This window comes from Chiloscyllium plagiosum, unplaced genomic scaffold (assembly GCF_037043375.1).
Source record: "Chiloscyllium plagiosum isolate Xiang-an unplaced genomic scaffold, Cpla_swu_hap1 HiC_scaffold_1, whole genome shotgun sequence".
NCBI classification, from domain to species: domain Eukaryota; kingdom Metazoa; phylum Chordata; class Chondrichthyes; order Orectolobiformes; family Hemiscylliidae; genus Chiloscyllium; species Chiloscyllium plagiosum.
The window spans coordinates 60,958,939-60,969,742 of record NW_028270139.1 but is presented as its reverse complement, the minus strand read 5'-3'; the positions used below and the strand labels follow the sequence as shown (position 1 = coordinate 60,969,742).

General features: G+C 40.3%; 1 long non-coding RNA gene across 1 annotated transcript; it reads left to right on the top strand.

Annotated features, from left to right (window-relative positions):
• The first annotated feature begins 1,170 nt into the window (after window positions 1–1,170).
• LOC122555739 (uncharacterized) lies at window positions 1,171–4,639 on the top strand. The gene is made up of 3 exons (XR_006313353.2): window positions 1,171–1,332; window positions 3,505–3,573; window positions 4,593–4,639. It is a non-coding gene; the product is annotated as an uncharacterized LOC122555739 (long non-coding RNA).
• The last annotated feature ends 6,165 nt before the right edge of the window (window positions 4,640–10,804 follow it).

Genomic DNA, 10,804 nt, shown 5'->3' with positions numbered 1-10,804 from the left:
CATACATCTCAATTATGCTCCCCCTCAGTCTTCACTGCTAAGGAAAACAATCCAACCCGGTCTAGTTTCTCCATCGTAGAATCCCTACAGTGTGCAAACAGGCCATTTAACGCAAAAAGTCCACACTGACCTTCCAAAGAGTATCAGACTCATTCCCCTACCCTACTACTCTACATTTCCCCTGACTAATGCACCTAACCTACACATCCCTGAACACTATGGGCAATTTAGCATGGCCAACTCACCTAATCTGCACCTGTGGGAGGAAACTCATGCAGATTTAGGGAAAATGTACAAACTTCACAAACAGTCACCTGAGGCTGGAATCAAACCTGGGTCTCTGGCACTGAGGCAACAGAGCTCACCACTGAATTACCTTACAGCTCAATTTCTCAGGCAACATCCTGGTGAACTTCCTCTGTACCCCCCGGTGCTATCACATCCTTCCTGTAGTGAAACGACCAGAAATACAAACAGTGCTCTAATTGTGGCCTAATCAACATTCCATACAAATACAAATTACCTCCTTGCTCTTATACTCGATACCATCACTTATGAAAACAAATGTCCTGTATGCCTTTTAAAATATCCAATTCCTGTGCTCTGCCGACTTCAGGGATGTGTGAATAATTACCCCAAGATCCCTCTGTTCTGCTGAGCTATTCAGTGCCATTTTCTTCTTCATATCTTAACTTGATGTTCCACAACTAGCATGTATCTGAACCAAGATGTTGGAAATTGATCATTGGGTCTCCACATAATTGGGATGAGCTGCCTTCACAGGTAATTCACTTGAGAGAATAGATGATGATTGGACTACCTGTTAAGTGCCAAGAAGAAGAATAAAACAGATTGCGGGTGACAAAATGATAAAAGACTACTATAGACTCAGAGGAGTCCTACAGCCTCTCCAGCTTCATAGTGACATTGTTTGAAGGATAGTAAAATTTAATTATGCTTTATTGGTGGCAAAATAATCATTGACTCATTCTTAATTTAAGCTATAATGCCTCAAATTTCATAATAGCAGAATTATCTGGAAAAACTAAACACTGAATATTTCATCCTCAATTGATATAGTTTGTGGTCATTTTACAGGAAGTTCTACTCCAGAGTATCATTGAAAGCTCGAGGTGATGGCATTTTTAGAAACTAGAAAATGAAATTTGAAGCACCATTGAGTGAATGATAGACTGATGAGTCTTCTAAATGTGCAATCAGCACTAAGTTTTCAGATTCCAGTGTAACATATTTCCTTGGTTTTGGCATCATTGAACCCTTCCATAAGGGCATCTCAGATCTGTGATCCAATTCTTCCTGCCTACTATCCAGGTAACCACTCACATAACACAGGACTCATAAATAACGTTTGTATTTTACAGCAGCTACTGAGATGCTTTGTCTGTTGCTACGTGTATTTCCCATCCTTATGGAGACCTCCAGAATAGATAAAGAATTCAACCTAGATAAAGCATGGCTACAAGGCATCAACTGGAGGATTTGAGCTATAGGGAGAAGCTGAACAGGCGAAGGCTGTTTTCCCTGGAGCATCGGAGGCTGAGGGGTTTACAAAATTATGAGGGGCATGGATAGGGGTAAATAGGCAAAGTCTTTTCCCTGGGGTTGGGGAGTCTAGAACTAGAGAGCATAGGTTTAGGGTGAGAGGGAAAGGATATAAAAGAGACCTATGGGACAACTTTTTCACACAGAGGGTGGTACGTGTATGGAATGAGGAAGTGGTGGAGGCTGGTGAAATTGCAACATTTAAAAGCATTTGGATAGGTATAGGTATAAGAATAGGAAGGGTTTGGAGGGATATGGCCCGGGTACTGGCAGGTGGGACTAGATTGGGTTAGGATATCTGGTTGGCATGGACGGGTTGGACTGAAGGGTTTGAGTCCATGCTGTACATCTCTAGGACTCTATAACTGGTTTATTTTACCTAATAAATGAGCAGACTTCTACTTTCAGATAGAGGGCAAAAGAAAATCTTCTCAGTTATGAGTACTGGGACATCGTGCAGCTCAGTTTCTGAGTGTACCTTGAGTATTCTGTCTAAACTTGTCAAAACTAACCTAATTCAGACATTTGATGGTATTATTTTTTCTTGGATATTCTTGATGAATCAATACAGACTAATGTTACACTGTCTGCTGCAGTACAACTTAGAAAGGACTGAAATCAATCATGTTCAGGGCTGCGGTGTGGTTGCTATGAACTACTTCATGGAATTTGTTATTTGACCTTCTCAGAACCTCTGCAGTTTTCACTTTTAATCTTGATTTTGGATAATTTCTTGCTGGCCATGACATTACATTCTTAAGTTCTCTACCTGAAGACTGGTCTGACACATTTCACCTGGACCTCTACTAAGGGCAAAATAGCTGGCACAGTGATCAAACCCAATGCTGCTTGCACCAGTCATCCAAACAATTATGGATTAGTGGTGCTGGAAGAGCACAGCAATTCAGGCAGCATCCGAGGACAGGCAGAATTGCTGTGCTCTTCCAACACCACTAATCCAGAATCTGGTTTCCAGCATCTGCAGTCATTGTTTTTACCTTATCCAAACAATTATGCCAACCAATGCCAAACCACCCTCCATTCCAAGGAATTCAAGTTGCTTTAGTAACATACACTAATATATGCATGTTGTAGTCTGGAAGCCTGGACCTATAGCAATGTTTGTACAGATTCCAATTCATATTTTCAACCAATGGCTGAAAAGGAATATCTCCCACTCCTATTGTCTGCCATTAATATATGTTACTGTCTTATGAATGCCTCTTTCTTGGCCATCTATATACATTGAAATTTGAATACAGAGCTCCTGGCTCAGAAGCAGTGACATTACTACTATGACCTAAGATCTCTCATTACACATACTGAATCAGCATATGGTTTGTGCTAACTATTTCAAAAACAAAAATTAAAGATTATTTAGCCTGGACTGATAGACAAAAGGCACTAATATGTAACAGCAATTTGGTTATTTTAAAACCAAAAAGAATTCAAGGTCATACTTTTGATGGAATATAATCATGGCAATCATCTTTCATTGATAGCGAGCTCATCAGTTTATTAATTTTCACCTTTTACAGATCAACAAATTGGATTCAGACAAGCATCTGACATCAATGACAGCCAGCTGTTCATAAGCAACATTTAGATTGCTGGCTAGCATTTAGATCTCGGGCCTAAAAGACTAATTCATCCCTTTAACTGATATCTTTGTAAAAAGAAACATCCAATTTTAAGCTCATATTTGACTAATTTAAGTCAGTGACAATTCAGCCAGTCAGAAGCCAGCTCTCTGTGCTATGGTAATGATATATCACGTGAGGTGAAGCAGGCACCGTTCAAGGATTGATTTTACATTAGGAGGTAGTGCAGAAGCAGGGTGCGTTTTTGTTTTGTCATTTCAAGCTGGTTAGTGAAATTTATAACTTGGTTCAAATCCATGCTTTGCACTGAAAACTGTTCATTTACCTGTTTAATTTGCAGAGAAAATCAATGGCTTCTTTCCAGAGCCTCAATCCGACAGGTGTACTGATGGTCAAACAAAATGCATTCGTAAGTAGTTTGTATTCAATGCCTAAATCTCACAATGTATATATTGTGCAGTAAAGGATACTTGGCATGGGGAATGCAAAAATCATAGCTAGTCCCATCATGCCATTACACCACTGACAGGGCTGAATGGGGAGTTGCTCATGAATCCTTGTTACTATGAGAGGGATAGCCAAACAAATGCAGAGTATTCAAATAAAAGATGAAAAATAGATATTTCTACTGAAGGACCATTCTGTAATGATAATATGACAAATTTATTATCTGCTATAGGCATAGAGAGTACTTAGCAGAAAAAATACTGCAGATGCTCAAAACCTGAAACAAACAAAGAACGCTGGATAAACTGCAGCTCTGACATCATCTGTGGAGTGAGAAACAGAGTTGGCATTTTTTGTTTGATGTTTTAGTTCTGAAGAGGAGTTATACTAGACTCCTGTATTAACCCGGTTTCTTTTTCCACAAATGCTGCTGGACCTGCTGAGTTTCTCCAGCATTCTCTTTGCTTGTTTCAGATTTTGAGCATCTGCAGTACACTTTCTGCTCAGTATTTATATCTTGGGCACCACAATCTCCTGGCAGGCAAACAACAGCCACACCTTCAGGAAGAATTTATGGACCTGGATTCACCCATGTTTTCCTTGCTGGTCAGTGATCCTCACATTTTAATAGTTGCAGGTTTGACCATAAGCAGACAGGAGGTTCATTGATGCCTTTCAGATAAGTTCTGATGAAATGTCTTGGGTGTGAATGCCCAGTTATTCGTCCAAGCAGGTGCAGTGGCAAAAGCAAGTTTGACTGTACAGTTCATGATCGATACTGAAGTTATATGGGCAGGCCCTATTTAATATAGGTTCTGCTCACAATCTTGACTCTTTTGCCACAAGTCCACCAAATAACAGTGCCCTACTGTGAAAATAAAAGTAATTTTGAGCCACTATGCAACTTGGTTTGATGGTTTTACACAACAGGTGCAGTATTAGAAGATCCTTGAATTTGAGTTCATTTCTTTTTTTTCCCAGATCTATTTGTGTTGAAGTGCAACAGAGCTAATATGACTGAATTCTTTACTGATGACTATTATATCCCAGAGGCCATAACTTCACAGCAGATGAGAAACCATTCCATTTTCAGGAACAATGGAGCTGGATTTGAATGGCAGAGCTCACTTAAGGTTTCATCAAAGCTCCTCACCTAATTGTGTCTCGCACTCTAATGGCTTCAGGTGATGTTGAACTGCATTTGACAGATAACCCCTTTTCTGACTTAAGAAATGACAGTACTTTTTGATGCAATCTTCTACTTTATAGAGCCTTTTTTTTATCATGTGTATGTGTCTCCAGGGTGGGAAGGCCATTGTGTCAAAACAGTTTGTGCTTGACTGAGCAGAAAACATACTTACTTGGCATTGTATTCAGAAAAAGCACTCTGCTTTGTGCTCTTGCCATTTTAGTTATTAAAAAAAAAATCAATTCTGGTAGTATTTCAAACAATATAGTATCTAGGTCACAAAAATGCACATTAAAAAGATTTAGACCTGATTATAATGAGAATTATTTAGATACAATCCTACATTAGATTATCATCAAACACAAACTTGCCATCTTGATCAAAAGGAACAGGAAGGTTAAGTCAAAGAAAAACAATAAATTCTAACACAATGGGATAAGGTTCCTGATGTTATATGAACTAATCTAATTGTGCCTCCAATCATTGTAGTTAATTGTACTGCATTGCTTGATTCAAAGAGGTTTTAGAAATAAGGCTGCAGATTTTTATCTTTGCAAACGAGCTGTTAGTTGACTCTAATAAAGCCAGTAACTGGTTTATGTTGAGTCACTTATGTCAATCAAACTGTACCATTTGAGGCCACTTTCCACATGGGCTGCAACTATCTCAAGTGCAGGCATGACAAAATGACAGGCAGTTAAGTGACAGGTAAATCTGTGTAGGCTGCCTGGCAGTCACAGAAGGGAGGGGGGAGGTTACAGGGCTGGGGGCCAGGGTGGGTCCTCAATTTGCATGAATTTGTGCCAGTAGGTTGTTATTTAGATTAGATTCTCTACAGCGTGGAAACAGGCCCTTCGGCCCAACAAATCCACACCGCCTCTCCGAAGAGGAATCCATCCAAACCCACATCTACCCCTGACTAACGCACCTAATATTGCGGGCAATTTAGAATGACCAATTCACCTGACCTGCACATCTTTGGATTGCAGGAGGAAACCGGAGATCCCAGAGGAAACCCACACAGACACGGGGAGAATGTGCGAACTCCACACAGATAGGTGGGAATCAAACCCAAGATCCTGGTGCTGCGAGGCAGCAGTGCTAACCACTGAGCCTTTTGCTCTTGATTCCCATGGTTTCCCCTCTTGAGAATGCACTCTAAAAAGTATTTACCCCTGTCACTGGTCACTAGTCCATCCTGGAAGACTGGGAGTGCTGTACTAGGAGTAAGCATGCCCACTTTGATGGCACTGCTGAGTTTTGGAGGTGGGTTCCTTAGTCAGGTGGAAAGCTCACAGGTTACCAAGTAGCTGCTACAAGGGGCACAATCTCTTGCAGGCCTTCCACGTATAAGTCAATGTGGATATCTCTTGTGCATTTGCAGGCAGAGAAAGTGACACACGAAGCAAAGAAAATATGCCCAATGACCATAAAAATGTCACAGGGAATCTCATGATATCTGGCCATGCTATTGACCAAAAATTTAAATAACTCTTAATCATAGAATTCTTACAGTGCAGAAGGCGGCCATTTGTACTGCACTCACAATGCTTATGTAAGCATTGTGCCTTCATTCTCCCACAATGCTTTTGCTTTCCCTCATGGGATCAATTACATTATATCAGTTGGAGATGACATTACCTGTCAGGTGTCATCTATCTTTACGTGTTCGTCTTCTCCTGCTAACACTGTCCTCTTCCTGCGCCTTTAAGTGTGACTTTAATCTTGATGAAAATCTATCTAGATCAGCTGACATTATGATACCTTTTATACTTTGGAAAACCCAAAAAAAGAATCAACCAACTGGAAAGGTGCTAGAATACAAATGCAATTAATTTAAAGATTTTTGACTGAAAGCATGAGAGGACATATTGATCCCTCTGGCTCACCCATTTTAAATCAAAGAACATGGTCTCTCTCTCTCTCGTGACAATGGGTTCATATGTCAAAAGATTTTGTTCATTTTGAACTTTTCTGTATCAAGTTTTTGATACTTTCCTGTCAAAAACAAATGCACTTTTGGACAAAACCTTCAGCTGAATATATCTATTTAGCGTTGAACGCTTCTATATTTTATCAGGCTTTGAGCATTCATGAGAAGCATGCAAGTAACAACACTGAGGAATATTTAACAGCTTGACAGATCTGACAGTTTCATTCATAGGTTTCAATGTAGCATAAATTTGATGCATGGAGGATGCATGGCAGATCTTTACAGACTCTGACAGTGACAAGACTGCTATGGGAAATATTTCTGCTTGAATAAAGGCAGTACAAACAAGAAAGATCACTTCAGACTGTTATCTGTTGCTCACTGCATTCAGGTTACAATTTTTGCAGTCAAGTACAATAGACTGCAGGAGCATGATTCTAAGTATTTGTGCAGTAATACTGAATTAATTTTGCACCTTAATACAAGTTAAGCAAACAGGTAAGTGATGCCATGTTGATAAAGAAGGGCAATAGAGATGACCCAGATAATTATAGACCAGTGAACCTTCCATCTGTTGTAAAAATGTTTTGGAAAGGATGATAAGAGTTAAGATTTATCATCTCGCAAGCAACAATTTGATTGTAGATAGTCAACATGGTTTCGTCAAAGACAGGTCATGACTTACAAACCTCGTTGAGTTTTTTTTAAGAAGGTGACCAAGCATGTGGATGAGGTTAGAGCAGTTGACGTGATGTACATGGACTTCAGTAAAGCCTTTGATAAGGTTTCACATGGTAGACTGTTGGAGGAAATGCAGAGGCATGGGATAGAGGATGATTGAGCAGTTTGAATTTGACTTTCTGAAAAAAGGTAGCGAGTGGAGGTTGATGGAAAATATTCAGCCTGGAGTCCAGTTACTAGTGGTGTGTCACAAGGGTCTGTTTTGGGATCACTACCATTTGTCATTTTTATAAATAACATGGATGCAGGCATAGGTGGATGGGTTCAGTAAATTTGCAGATGACACTAAAGTCAGCAGAGTGGCAGACAGTGTGGAAGAATGTTTTAGGTTGCAAGGGGACTTGGATAAACTGCACAATTGGCCTGAGAGTGGAGTTCAATGGAGTTCAATGCAGATAAATGTGAGGTGATTCACTTTGGGAAGAATAACAGGAAGACGGAAATACTGGATCAATGGAAAGATTCTTGGTAGTATGGATGTGCAAAGGGGTCTTGATGTCAACGTACATAGACCCCTGAAAATTGCCACCCAGGTTGATAGTGCTGTGAAGGCATATGGTGTTTTAGGTTTTATTGGTAGAAGAATTGAGTTCTGGAGCCGTGATATCATGCTGCAACTATACAAAACGCTAATGCGGCCTCACTTGGAATATTGTGGACAGTTCTGGTCGCACCATTACAGGAAGGATGTCAAAGCACTGGAAAAGGTGCAGAGGAGATTTACCAGGATATTGACTGGTCTAGAGGGAAGTTCTTATGAGGAAAGGCTGAGGGACTTGTGTCTATTCTCATTGGAGAGACAAAGGCCAGGAGGGGATTTAATAGAGACATCCAAGATGATCAGAGGAGTAGATAGAGTGGACAGTGAAAGTCTTATTCCTAGGATGATGTCAGCTTGTTTGAGGGGGCATAGCTGCAAATTGAGGGGTGATAGATTTAAGACAGATGTCAATGGAAGGTTCTTTACTCAAACAGTGTTAAGGGTGTGGAATGTCCTGCCTGCCAATGTAGTTAACTCAGCCACATTAGGGGCACTTAAACAGTCCTTGGATAAGCACATGGATAATGATGGGATAGTGTAGGGGGATAGGCTTAGATTAGTTCAAGGTTGGTGCAACATCGAGGGCCGAAGGGCCTGTTCTGTGCTGTATTGTTCTATGTTCTGTATTCTATTACCACGAAGGTCCTACCTTCTTAAGCTCGCTCCTCATCTGAGATGTGGTGAACTTCAGTTTAAACTCACCATCAGTCCTTTCTTTCTCTCTCTCTCTCTCTCTCTCTCTCTCTCTGAGAGGGCAGCCCTACAGACCTGTAGAACTATGGATATTTTATCTTTATATTTGTCATTAAATGTTGTTTTATATTGAATTTTGCTATGCTTTGTACCACAGTGATGTTGCAGAATTTGCTTTATTTGTCAATTTATTAAACTATGTATTCTGTAATATTGCAATGAATTTTTCAATAAAATTTTTGAAATGTATTACTAGGTGTTCTGCAATGATTTCCAGTCTTCAAACCTTTTAAAATATGTTTATTTGCTCTGGTGCATTTTTGTTTTATTGACTGGATTTTCCCACATTTTTCATGGATTTCTGACTTTTACTAATGAACTGGGCGAACTGCTTAGTCTAGGGTAGTCCCCTATCCCCTGCAACCTAGATTGAGTTTTGCATGTTCATCCAAGGCAAATATCATGGTCTGAATGGCTTCTGTCTATCAGGTCTGCACCAACAATCTGAAGAACATCCCATCCAGACCTAGCTCCCACCCAGGACCCATACTTACCATGGCTAATTCACCTAGCATGCACATCTTTGGATTGTGGGAAGAACTGGAGCACTTAATGGGAACCCATGCAGATACAGGGAGAAACTGTAAACTCCATGCAGACAGTCGCCTCAGGTTAGAATTGAACCCAAATATCTGGTGCTGAGTCATTGATGGACATTGACACATCTTTCACTATCTAAATAACCAAATGCTTCACTTTACACTAGTTTTTAAATATGTTTCTCTGACTACAGCACTTATAGATCTTTGAACAAAAATCAAAGCTCTCTTTTTATTCCTAGAGTCACGCAGCACAGACACTGACCCTTCACCCAACTTGTCCATGCCGACCAAGTTTTCCGATCTAAACTCGTCCCATTTGTTTGTGTTTAGTACATATCCTTCTAAATCTTTTCTATCCACATACTTCTGTCCAATGTAACTGTACCTGCATCTGCCACTTCCTCTGGCAGCTCATTCCACATATAAACCACCTTCAGTCTGAAAAGGTTGTCCCTCAGGTCTCTTTTAAATCTTTATCCTCACATCTCAAAAATATAGTCCCCAGTTTTGAACATCCCCACCTGGAGGAAAAGACATTTGCTGTTCACCTTATCTCTGCCTATCATGATTTTATAAACCTCTTAGGTCAACCCTCAATCTGCTAAACTCCAGTGAAAGAAGTCTGAACCTATCCTTATAACTCAAACCCTCTAGTCCCAGCAATATCCTTGTAAATCTTTTCTGAACCCCCTCCAACTTAATAAAATCTTTCCTATATTCACTTGTGGCACCTGGGCATCTCCAGCTGGTCTAGCATTTATTAACTGTCCACAGTTGCCCTTGAGAAGGTGGCGTGAGCTGCCTTCTTGAGCCGCTGCAGTCCATGTGTTGTAGGTTAACCCACAATGCTCATAGGGAAATTGTTTCATGATTTTGATCCAGTGACCCTGAAGGAACAGTGGTATACTTCCAAGTGAGGATGGTGAGGCTTGGAGGTGAACTTGCAGATGGTGGGGCTCCCATGTATTTGTTGTTCTTATCTTTCTAGAGTGGTTGTGTGGTTGGAAGGTGCTGTACTGTTCTATCTTCTGCATTAACTGGCTAACTCATTAATCTAGAATCCCAAGGTAATGTTAGAGGGACAGTAATTTGAATCCTACCATGACTGATGTTAAAATTTTTCAACAAAAACACCGGTTGTTCTGCTATAATACAGTGAATTTGCATTGAGGAAATGTGTAACAAAATTGACAAATTGGGGATGGTATTTGCAAAGCGCGAACTTTTAAAAGGTGTTTCGGCAGTAATGCGATTACATCGCCAACTCTTTAAGCGCTGTTTCTAAAGTGTGATTTTTCTCTAACGCGAGGTTGCACAAGAACACAACCATCACATTAGAGCAGAACTGACTGTAATATGTTTCACTGACCCCTCTGGGCAGTTAGGGATGTAAAATAAATACCAGCTTACCCAGCTATGCCCATTTGCTATGGTGAAATGAAAAGAAAAACTGCAGGTAGGCCCTTTGCATGGGGCTTGAGACCAGTTTGTCAT